The sequence below is a fragment of the Diaphorina citri genome, unplaced genomic scaffold (genome assembly GCF_000475195.1).
Source record: "Diaphorina citri unplaced genomic scaffold, Diaci psyllid genome assembly version 1.1 scaffold474, whole genome shotgun sequence".
In the NCBI taxonomy this organism is placed as follows: domain Eukaryota; kingdom Metazoa; phylum Arthropoda; class Insecta; order Hemiptera; family Psyllidae; genus Diaphorina; species Diaphorina citri.
The window spans coordinates 229,342-240,115 of record NW_007377909.1 but is presented as its reverse complement, the minus strand read 5'-3'; positions in this window follow the sequence as shown (position 1 = coordinate 240,115).

The window sequence follows — 10,774 nt, the reverse complement described above, 5'->3', positions numbered from 1 at the left end:
AGGCTGATTCCAAGGGCTGATTTTACAACTCAAATCTACCACGGCTACAACCCAACACAACCGAGGCTGATTCCAAGGGCTGATTTTACAACTCAAATCTACCAAAGCTACAACCCAACACAACCGAGGCTGATTCTAAGGAAGTAGTGTGATATTAAAACTCAAATTACTGACACTGATTTTACAAAGGCGGTTCTAATTCTCAAGAAGGACTGAATTAATAACTTAACACAACCGAGGCTAATTCTAAGGAAGGACTGATTTTAAAACTCATTCTGATTCTAAGAAAGCATTGATTTTACAACTCAACACAACCGAAGCTAGTTAAAAGGAATCACTGATTCTACAACTCAAATTACTGAGGCTAATTCCAAGGCATGACTGAATTTACAACACTAAAAGTCGAGGCTAATTATCTTCGAGGGGATTTTACAACTACGGCTGATTCTAAAGAAGGGCTGATTTTACAATTCAAATTACTGAGGCTAATTCTAAGGAAGGGCTGATTTTACAATTCAAATTACTGAGGCTAATTCTAAGGAAGGGCTGATTTTAAATTCAAATTACTGAGGCTAATATTCTGAAGAAGGGCTGATTTTACAATTCAAATTACTGAGGCTACAATTTTGACTTGAGACTGATCTAAGAACGATCATTCTTGTTCATAAATACGAGTGTTACTCTCATTTTAAGTATCTACTGCTTTACTACTCACAATATCAATGAATTAGGTAACTAGTGGACAAATCGCTCATAAAATGAAGGAACACGTCCTAATGTTCAGGGTGGTTCTCTTTCAGCAGAAAATCTGGCTTAGTGACTTGGTCACCTCCACTAATTCAATTTCTTGCGTATTGCATAATCAAATAAATTGACTTCTTCTTCTCCACCTTTTTCTTCATCTTCTTCTTCTTTTTCATCTTCTCCACCTTCTTCATCATCATCTTCTTTTCCACCACCTGTCACAAGTCACTTAAGTGTCTCCACTTTTGAGGAAGCACTTGAGTGAAAGTAATGTAAAAGGGAGGAGGAAGAGAAGGAGAAGGGAGGGGCGAAAAACTTAGAGAACTAAAACAGACTGGAGGTCACCTGTCACAAGTCACTTAAGTGTCTCCACTTTTGAGGAAGCACTTGAGTGAAAGTAATGTAAAAGGGAGGAGGAAGAGAAGGAGAACGGAGGGGCGAAAAACTTAGAGAACTAAAACAGACTGGAGGAATAATCCCGGACTGCACCTGTCACAAGTCACTTAAGTGTCTCCACTTTTGAGGAAGCACTTGAGTGAAAGTAATGTAAAAGGGAGGAGAAGGAAGAGGAGGGAGGGGCGAAAAACTTAGAGAACTAAAACAGACTGGAGGTGAATATTGGTGGAGGGGAAGGAGGCAGAGATAGAGGGGAGGAAGAGATGGAGGGGGGGTTGAGGGGAAAGGGCGGACGTTTTCCTTGTTAGAAATCACGAGTGATAAATTACGTTGTGTATTGCTCGCAGGAAAAAAATTGTACCTCACAGGAGGTCCCCTCCCCCTGCCCTACGCGTCTTCCTGTAAGAAGTTCGGTAATGGCCTTGTCCTTAACGATACATCTGAACTTTAACCCTGGGTATATCAGTGGCGTAGCTGTGATGTAATATTTTCGTTCAGAAGCTGAACCGATTTCTCGTCTTCTGAAACCCATTTCTTCTCTTCGTCTTTTTCTTTGAGGCAATAGCTTGTCGTTCTGTTAAAGTAGTCTGCTAAAATGCACCTGAAAACGTCTTGATTATACTACAACTACACCTTTTCTATCCCTTTTTCTTCTCTCTCTCTCTCTCTCTCTCTCTCTCTCCTTCATTTATTAATTAGCCAGAGCTAATTATCAGCTCAGCTCATAAGTAGGATCTCCTGAGCTCATTCCAGTATAAATGATGATATCTATTAATTTTCATTTTAATTTGCACCGGGGGGGGGGAAGCTCGTAACGTTTTTAATGACTTCGCCAGATATCAAAAAACCTGCGGGGGGAAATGGCTCATAAAGACGACATTAAAAAGTTGAGCTGACAATTTCAGGGGTTGGTAAACTATTTTTTGAAGTGACGGACCACTTGTACTAAACGTAGTTGTTTGGGGACCACTTGATGTTATTTTCAGATCCAGGCGATTTGATTTCAACAACCGTTAGGTACTGGAGGTGGCATTCGTTAAAAAATAAATTCCTTGGAAAAGAAATTAAAAAGAAAAAAATACAAGAGCGAAAATATCATCTGTGCCCTAAAACACCAAAGTATGGAAAAGTATTTACAATTCCATATTTCGATATGATTCGTCCAAATTCAAAATTCTGCTTTTCCATTGGCTATTACACTTGTAAGATACTTTTCCATACTTTGGTGATTTAGGGCACTGTACCGACTACTGACGCACAAACAAAAATTGAAACAAAAATTGAATTTTGGCCACCGTACAATATTTTGAGAAACACTGTGCTAAATGCTGAAATGGGAATAGAGTAATAGACTAACTCCCCCCGGTCCAAACAATGTTAATTAAAACCATGAAAAGAGTACTCACCTTTTTATGGAATTAGCTCTCCACAGGAAAATAGGTAGGTGCCGTATCTCTCTCTAACCATTGGTGGTGCTAGCGAAAGTGGTATGGTTTGGTTTATTGGCGTGATGGCTTGGTAAATCTGACGTAAATACATGACTATTAAATGACCACTACTCTGCAACTCTGGTACAACAGCAAACAAACCTTAGTGTTGTACCCAGTGTTATTGACTGAGGAACCTTATCTGTGGAAAGAAAAAATCGTTTTTCCACAAAATAAAAGTATTTTAAACTGTAATACCTATATCTCAAAAAGTCAAGTGAAGACCATGACCAGAAATATGTATGATATTGTACTTGACCATTATCTCAAACTAAACAAAATTCTTAAAAAGTGGTATCTGAACGGTCACCTGCCCAGATACTAACCACACACAACATTCACAACAACAAATCATATTCACAACATTCACAACAACAAATCATATTCACAACATTCACAACAACAAAAACGTTTACCGTTTACACCGGAAGAAGTGAATCCATGAGAAACAATACAAAACGTTGTCTTTTACAAACCGGTGACTTGAAAAGGAAAAACAAAAGACAGCCCCTCCTCAAACGTGCTTCCTTGTCAAAGGAGCAATCCTTAACTCTCATTTTCCTGCTTTTATTTTTCTCCTCCTCCTCCTCCTCCTCCCCTTCTTCTTCTTCTTTTTCTTCTTCTCCTCCTTTTCTTCTTTCTCCTACTCCTTCTCCTCCTTTACACTTTCTTCTTCCTCTTGCTCCTCCTCCTTTTCTTCTTTCTCCTTCTCCTCCTTTACACTTTCTTCTTCCTCTTGCTCCTCCTCCTTTTCTTCTTTCTCCTTCTCCTCCTTTACACTTTCTTCTTCCTCTTGCTCCTCCTCCTTTTTTTCTTTCTCCTACTCCTTCTCCTCCTTTTCTTCTTTCTTCTTCCTCTTGCTCCTCCTCCTTTTCTTCTTTCTCCTCCTCTTCCTTTTCCCTTTCTTCTCCCTCTTGCTCTTTCTCCTTTTCTTCTTTCTCCTACTCCTTCTCCTCCTTTTCTTCTTTCTCTTGCTCCTTCTGCTCTTCTTCCTCATTTCCTTCTTCCATCTTCTCTTTCTCTTGCTCCTTTTGTACCTATAAAGAAACAGCTCCCCCCCCCCTTCCTTCCGATAAAAAGAAATACCAGAAACACCCTCTTTGTCTTCTACACAAACCTGTGGTAGAACGATAAGGTCCTGTTTTCCTTTCTTCTTGCGTTTCTAGGTTAATTCTATTTAGTGCTTTTTTTTCCATGGGTAAAATTAGATGAGGCGTTCCCAAAACCTGTTTTTCACCCCTCCCTCTTCTTACACCCATATTTATGAACAAAATGCTGGCTCTTAAGCTCGTGCTAAGCATAGTCTCAAGGCATTTGATTCGTCAATTTTGACTTGAGACTGATCTAAGAACGATCATTCTTGTTCATAAATACGAGTGTTACTCTCATTTTAAGTATCTACTGCTTTACTGCTCACAATATCAATGAATTGGGTAACTAGTGGACAAAGCGCTCATAAAATGAAGGAACACGTCCTAATGTTCACGGTGGTTCTCTTTCAGCAGAAAATATGGATTAGTGACTTGGTCACCTCCACTAATTCAATTTCTTGCGTATTGCATAATCAAATGAATTGAAAGGCGTTCATACAATTTGTCTCCTTAAAGGGACTTCCAAGGTCGTTTCCTACTTTCCTAGACGAAAAAAATAAAGTAATAATAATAAAAATAATAATGTAAAGAAATCCTCCACTCAGCCGAAACCCGTGGCACCCAGTGTACAAAGGGCGTACGTCTTACCGGTGTAAATCGAGGTGCACCAATGCCTCCCATTCTGAGGCACGCTGTTCTCGATGACTCCTTGACCTCAGTTGGTTACAGATCCTCTTCCCGAAGTCTGGTTTCTATCCTCACCTCTATTATTATCCTCTCCACCTTTCCTCCTCTCTTTTTTATTTCATTTCCTCCCCTTCCTTTTCTTTCTTTTGTTTAATTTTCCTTGTTTTCTTCCTAATTCTCCCTCCTCTTTCCTTCTCACTGTTGTCCCTCCCCCTGTTTCTCCTTGTCTTTGAGTATTTCCTTTTCTTCAATTGTCTTCCTTTTTACTCGTTCTCTGCCTGTCTTTTGTCCAGTGTCTCTCATTTTCCCTTTCTGCTCTATCCTTACTTTCCTTACAAATCCTTAGAACCACTATAGGTCCCATCCTTCTCAATTCTACTTATTTCTTTCTTGTGTTTCTTCTTTTTTTTCCTTCTTTTTCTTTGTTTTCTTCTCTTTCTTCTTCCTCTTCCTCTTCTTTGCTTTTTTATTTTTCTCATTCTCTGTCTGATTCTGATGCTACTTTTCTTCCTTCTCCTCCTCCTCCTTCTTTTTCTTCTTCTTCGTCTCCTCCTCCTTCTTCTTCTCCTTCTATTTCTTCTTCCTCTTGTTCTCTTTTCTTTCTTTTTTATTTTTCGAGAATTTCCCGTCTTTTGTTTTTTCATTAGCTTTTCCCCGTTTACTTTTTATTGTGTTTAGAGAGCTTCCTCATTTTGCTTCTGCTTTTTCTTCTATACATATAGAATGCGTCTGGTTTGTGTTTGTTTTATCTTCCGAAACATCAGTCTCTCGTTCATTCTGATTCCTTCATTCGAAACAATGGGATTTTTTTTTACCTCCATGGTATTTTTTTGAGGAGTTCTATGGTTTCCATTTTGAACTCATTGTCAACTCTCTCTCTCTCTCTCTCTCTCTCTCTCTCTCTCTCTCTCTCTCTCTCTCTCTCTCTCTCTCTCTCTCTCTAATTGACTCTTTGTCACTCCATCTTGTTTTCAACTTCATTCTGACAAACTGTCTCTTGGTCTATATCTATTACAGATAATCTTCTTCTTTCTATTTCTCCTCGCCTCCTCCTAATTCTTCCTCTTCATCTTCTTTATTGTTATTATCATTATCATTATCATTATCATTATCATTATCATTATCATTATCATTATCATTATCATTATCATTATCATTATCATCATCATCATCATCATCATCATCATCATCATCATCATCATCATCATCATCATCATCATCATCATCATCATCCATCATCATCACATCATCATCATCATCATCATCATCATCATCATCATCATCATCATCATCATCATCATCCTTCTTCTTCTCCACCTTTTTCTTCATCTTCTTCTTCTTTTTCATCTTCTCCACCTTCTTCATCATCATCTTGGGTAAAATTTTTTTTTTTTTTTTTTTTTTTTTTTTTTCGAAATCGAGTTACCTATGTGTGTAAAATGGGGTAATGAAAGATTTATAAACACGGAGCACAAACGATACTTCGTAAAAATAATACCTAGGTATCATTTTTACTAACCCATTTTAACACATAACTTGATTTCGAAAAAAATGTCACTTGTACCCTTTGTGAACTAGGGTTTCACCAACGACTTAATGAGAGATTTAACTAATGGGAGAATTTTCAATGATAAAAAAGGAGTTTTTAATGATCCAAACAGGAGTTTTTTAAAAACTCCTCCTTTTTGGATCACTAAAAACTATTTTTTGGATCATTAAAAACTCCTTTTTAGATTATTAAAATATCTTTTTGGATGATTAAAAATTCTCCCATTATTTAAATCTCTCATTAAGTCGTTCGTGAAATCCACAATAGGTCTGAAGTGGGGTACATGTATTACATGTTTAACATTGAATCAAACCCCACGACTTAGAAGCGCTAGGTCGCGGGTTCAATGCCCGCTCGGGGCGAACTTTATCCTAATCAGATAAGGTCCGTTCTCGGAACGGCTGGCTTTCTCCTATCCTGTCTTCCTTCTCTCTTCGCTTTCGGGACGATAAAACGTCCGAAGTTACAGTTCCCTTTATCAAACAATCAAACTACTTCTTAGTAATGCCCCCGTCGAAGCAGGTCTAGAGTTAGGTCTGAAACGTCTCACAGTTCGCGCCCTGTCAGACTGTCTGAAGGTGAATGGTGGGCATAATAACTCACCAAGAAAAAGGGATTATTCCTGTGGTCTCTTGGGGTCATTAATGTCACTATGCGGGGTTCTATGGGCCCATTATTTTAGACCCCAATTGAGATCATCAAACCTATAGTGTGTCCAGATCAATGTGACAGCGAAAAAATAGGCATTGTTGCCAAACCTGTCACATGTGCAATGGTAGAGACTCTTTAAAAGGGGAAGGTATATTGCACAGTGCTTCCTCCGACGGTGAAACAAAGTCAGGTAAGGCGACGGGAAGCTATATTGCACAGTGTTTCCTCCGACAGTGAAACAAAGTCAGGTAAGGCGATATCCACCTTACCTGTTCTGGAATCCAACCTCTGAACTTAGAGCTACCTCTGCATTTTAAAAGAGAGAGTTTATCAAAAATAGACCTTTACCTGAATTGCAACAATGTAAGGATTTCCTGCAATCTGATTGGTTCCTTCATTTTGGGTTGATGACTCATTGCTGTCACATTGATCTGGATGAACTATAGGTATCTACAGGATACTAGGAATAGATAATAAGTACCTAACTTTTGTACCTATACACAGATATAAGTATTATAATATCTAGGTAATAGCCCCAGAGGTACTTTTATTCTAGAATTCCAATCTTAAAAACCAAAAAATTCCAACTTTTGAGACCCCTCTAGAAAATAATTAGGTCCAGCAGCATGTGGCTTGGCAGTAGAGGACCACCTGCAATTGAGGGACGAGATTTCTGTGGTATCTCTACGTGTCTTTGGTGGTATTCTTTGGTGTCTTACGTTGGTATTTTGATTGCTGTTGCTGTTATTGTCGTTGTTGTTCTTGTTGTATAAAATCCGCCCCGGGTGGGAATCGAACCCGCGGCCTAGCGCTTACAAGGCAGACGCACTACCAACTAAGCTAACTAGGCTGGCTGTTCTATTCTGTGAGTTCTACTTCTATGCGTGACAGGCCCGGCCCGGCGTCCTTTCAAGTCATATCCAGTCAACGCACATCAGTTAGGCCAGCCAATCACTATCAAGTAGACCTGACAGGTACACCTAATCAGGTATACCTGAAACCTGATGAGCACACACATTGTCAGGTAAATCTGACAGGTACGGCTGAAAGGGTCACCTAATCTGGTATACCTGGACACACACACACTATCACTTAGACCTGATCAGGTGTACCTGTCGTCAGGTCTACCTGATAGTGAGTGGCTGGCCTTACATACCTACGATAAATTGCTATTGTTACGCTCACGCCTTTATTGTTCTTCTGTCTGGAACTCAGGACTTATACGGGTAAATCCATAAGCGTGTGCCACCACTTTGTTGTACATTTTCACATGATGTTGACTTTCCTTTTGCTGTCAGAAGAAAATAAAGAACGAACGAGGCGATAAGCGATAAGAAGTGAAAAACAACACATTGGAACAAAACGAACCTGAAGGTCGAATAAGACGAAGAACATAGAAGGAGGAGGAAGAAGAAAATGAGGGCAAAGAAGAGGATAAAAATGAGCCAATAAGGGACTTAACAGTTTTATTCAAACTATAAAACATAAAACACACTTGAAAAGCAAACAAAATTTCAATCGTGCAGAGGCTTTGGCCTTTTCTCCCTTGAGCTTTTCCAGTAAGCTTCTTTTTTATATTTCTTCTTCTTTTTCTCCTTCTTTCTTTCGTTTTTTAGTCCTCCTTCCTTTATTATTACTAATAATAAAAGGTATAGTGGACGGACTATTGTATTCGCTTCGGGCTCGGTCTGTCTGTCTGTCCCCGTAGAAGGGACTTATCCAAACCTGGTCGACCTATATATCAAATTAAAGGTCTTTTTACCAGGATCACGAAAATGGTGGTGCAAATTTTGTCCTGAAAACCATAAAGCCAAAAAATGATCTCGATTATAATTTTTGCAACCGTTTCCAATTTGCGTGTGGCCAAATAGCATCGGTTTACCTGGCATCAGAGAGAGAACATCTTCAACACGATTGTGTTTACGGATATTGATGGAATTATGGTGCGTCATGTCACTTCGGAATTAGATCAGATGGGAGTTGAAGCCGTATCAGGACTGAGAGATGAAAAACAAAAAGATGGTAGAGAGTTAACTGGAAGAACGCCCTGGTAGAAATCAACATGAGCATTGGAATAAGTTATGTTGAGAAATAATCGCCCCTTTCACTCCAATCTTGAATGCATAGGTGCAGAATGACTAATTTTGCTACAAAAAAGGAAGGAAGATCTTAGAATTCTTAGATAATATTATTGGAAGGTCTCTAGTTTCCAAAATAAACAGTAGCTTTCCAAAAGGATTCTTCTCAAACGAACAGTTCACCAAAATCAAGAAAGATCACTTCAAATTTGACAAATCCTGAGATCCATTAGAAGTAGCAAGTCTAGTCTCACTTACCTACCTCCTCAAATCACAAATAGTAGCTAGCTGCTACCTGTTAACATAATGAGTTAGATTGTCATCAGCTCTATTGTTTCACAGTCAGGTTTTCTCAATTTGAGATTTCACTGATGTGAAGATGACCAAATTTTGTCTCTCAGGAAGGAATGCAAGGCATTGAAATTCAATGCACAACTTCACTCTGATTAGTCACAGCTGCAGAGAGGCGGCTGAGGCATATTGGAGTTTGCTTTGCCAAATCCAAAGACAGTCGTATTTTTGCGATTGGGTAATATGAGTATCCTGTACCCAGGCACTTTATTGTCAACGAAGTTTCCATTTTCTGCTTATTTCTTACGAATTCCGGCCATCTAGTTATGTACTCTGCATTTAATTCATTTGGTAAACTCCCGTTGATGTAACTATAGTATTCGAGTCTCATATGTTATAAATTTTTAATTAAGTAATCCACTGCGGTAGCAAGTTTTTGTAATTCCTAGAGATAGGAGAACAAAATTAGCATAGAGAAGTCAGAAGAGAAATAGTCGAACTTGTTTTCATAGGAAAACTTGAACATCAACTCGATAAGAAGAAGACTTCTTGGGGAGAGCCATGGATATTGTGAAGCTCTTTGTAGTCTCTTCATCTATTTGTGAGTACTGAGTAAGCGGAGTAAGCTTAACTACAAAAAGACGTCACCTCACCTTTTGCTCTACTCAATCCTAATATAAGAAGATTCCCACTCATATTATATTACTAGCTGAATTCCGTCGCTTCGCTCCGGAATCCCGCTAGTTCATCCCGAGGCATGGCCAAGCTTGTGGAAAAGGCATGGCCGAACTTGTATTTTTATCAAACTAAAAACATAAACGAAACTCAAATTTAGGCGAGCGAGGAAAAGTTTTCTCTCCCGCAGACTCTGCTTTCTGTGTATTTCTTATGGAGATTTTAGCGATGAAAAATTGATCATACCTATCTCAGGATCGGTTTAGATTTTCGCAAAATCCTTTCTTATTGCACACCTAGACCATAAAAGGAATATTCCTACCAAATTTCAGCTTTCTAGGTGTTGTGGTTCTCGAGATAGAGCGATCAGTGTGTGAACTATGAAATGTGAACTGTGAATGAGTTTTTGTTCTTATAATATAAGATTTTATAAACACTTGTCAAACCTTCAAAGCAAGTCGGAGGGTAGTGCTAGGTCGCGAGTTCGATTCCCGCCCGGCGCGGATTTGATCCTAAACAGAAAAGATTCGTTCTCGGAACGGCGAACTTTCTTCTATCCTGTCCTTCTCTCTTCGCCTTCAGAACGATATGACCTCGGTTGTTACATTTCCCTCTATCCAACCTCTTCAGTTCTTCACAGTTGTGAGCTAATTATTGGAGTGCCAATACAGACACAAAGGTACTGAACAGCCTGATATTGTGAATGACATGAAATATATCCTGAGACAAAAGTTGAAACTAAGAGAAAGAGAGAGAGAGAGAGAGCGAGAGAGAGAGAGAGAGAGAGAGAGAGAGAGAGGCAAAGCTTGGGTGAATTTCTGAGATTGACGTGTGAAGGAACTGTCATTAATCATAGCAGAGGGAGAGAGAAGGAGACAAAGTAGTAAAGAGGGAGAAAGAGGGGAAACAGAAAGAGGAGGACAAAAAAGAGGAAGAGAGAGAGAGAGAGACTAGGGGACAAAGAGAGAAAGAAATGGAGAAAAGGAGGGCAGAGGGGAAGAGAAAGAGAGAAAGGGTAATGGAGAGAGAGAGGGGAAGAACAACTGTGTATTAGAGAGAGACACTGCATCCAAAAGAGTCATTAAAGAGTTTTCTCTCTCCCTCTTTACTTCTTTTTGACTCCTT